The sequence below is a fragment of the Lathyrus oleraceus genome, chromosome 4, assembly GCF_024323335.1.
Source record: "Lathyrus oleraceus cultivar Zhongwan6 chromosome 4, CAAS_Psat_ZW6_1.0, whole genome shotgun sequence".
NCBI classification, from domain to species: domain Eukaryota; kingdom Viridiplantae; phylum Streptophyta; class Magnoliopsida; order Fabales; family Fabaceae; genus Lathyrus; species Lathyrus oleraceus.
In genome coordinates, this window is record NC_066582.1 from 27,316,667 (window position 1) to 27,318,547 (window position 1,881).

The 1,881-nt window shown below is 35.2% G+C and overlaps 1 non-coding gene across 1 annotated transcript; it reads right to left on the reverse strand.

Annotated features, from left to right (window-relative positions):
* Positions 1–807: 807 nt before the first annotated feature.
* LOC127077753 (small nucleolar RNA R71) lies at positions 808–914 on the reverse strand. The gene has a single exon (XR_007787529.1). It is a non-coding gene; the product is annotated as a small nucleolar RNA R71 (small nucleolar RNA).
* Between the last annotated feature and the right edge of the window lie 967 nt (positions 915–1,881).

Genomic DNA, 1,881 nt, shown 5'->3' on the forward strand with positions numbered 1-1,881 from the left:
TGATACTCTTACTTTTACATCACTTGCTACTATTCGATTGTGTATACTTTCACATAAAAATAGTTAACACAACAAGTTTTTGGCACCATTGCTTGGTATTGTATTGATAACATTTTGATTCTTTGAAAATTTTGTGAAAATTACATTAGATCTTTTGACATTTTTTGTCTTCTGGTGACACGAAAGGTGTATGTGTGTTGAATGCGCGGGTTATTGACTCCAATATACATAGGAGATCCCGAGCCTGATAGAACACTCAAATTGCTAAAGAGATTTCAAGTTATTGGTCACTTACCAGGAATCCCTCCACTTGTTCTTGTTTTTGGTAACTTAGAAGGATATTTTGAAGATTTATTTGAAGAAAACTTTGAAGAAGCACCACTAGGAGAGGAAGGAATCATGGCAGAAAATGACATTATTGTCATAGCCAGTTATAGAGTAAGGAACATAAGAGATTATGTTGTGTTTGATACAAATGCCATGAATACAAGAATTATAAGACCAGAGATCACAAAGTAACAATTTGAATTCAAGCCTATGGTGTTTCAAATGCTGCGAGCAATAGGCCAATATTCAGAAGTTGCCAATGAAGATCCACATTTGCACTTCAGTCAATTCTTAGAATTAGATAGTAACTTCAAAATACCTAGAATTATTGATGATGCTTTTAGACTTAGGTTATTCCCATATTCTCTAAGGGACAGAGCAAAATTTTGGTTGAACTCCTTAGAGCCCAATTCCATAGCCATATGGAATGCCTTAGCTGAAACTTTTTTAGCTAAGTACTTTTCTCCTATCAAGAATGCTAAAATGAGAAATGATATTAATTCATTTAGACAAGAAGATGATGAGTCTTTGTTTGATGCTTGAGATACATTCAAGGAATTATTAAGTAAATGTCCTCACCATGGGATATCAATCTGCAGTCAATTGGAAACATTTTACAATGGATTCGTACCATCTTCAAGAAACATGTTGGATGCATTCTCTGGTGGAGCTTTTCTATCCAAATCCTCTAGAAAAGGGTTACAAATTAATTCAAAATATTACTGCCAACACTTATCAATGGTTAGTTGCTAGAGCAACCATTATAGCTACTCAAAAGAAGCCAGATGGTGTCTATGAGGTCACTAGAACTACAACCTTAGCTACTTAGGTGGCCCAAATACACCAAATGATGAAGAACATGATGACAAGTTCTGATACGCCAGTTGCCTAGCTAATCAAGGTGGTAATTAATGTCAATGTTGTGGCATGTGTTTATTGTGGGAGAGATCATTTATTTGAGAAATGTTAAGCTAATCCACTTTCAGCGTACTATGTGGGAAACAACAAATATAACAACCCTTGCAACAACACTTACAACCTAGGATGGTATAGTAATACCCAAAATCAATTAAAGTCTCAAACACCACAAACTCCCCTTGGTTTTTCTGCATCAAATCATGTTATGGCCACTCAAGGAAGCAACCAGCTGGAGAATATTTTGAAGTCTTTTATACAAGAAATAAAGAACCTTTTTTAACTCAAGGTATAAGCATAAAAAACTTGGAGAATCAAGTTGGGCAAATTACTTGTACACTTAGTTCAAGCCCTAGCGCTTCTAAGATCTACTAAAACACCAACATCTGAAACAAAGAACACTGAAACATGTCAGGTCATTTCATTGAGAAGTGGTAAGTAGTATAAAGGATTTGGTCAACAAAACACTGACCAAATAAGAAAGAATATAACATCATAGGATGTATCAGAAGAGCCACGAATACATACAATAACTCATTTAGTCAAAGAAAGACAAGAGAGAGTGCAGACTGAGTAGTCAAATCTGACAACTTCTGGCACGAAAACTTCAATTGCAGAATTCCCAACTGATATGCCAGA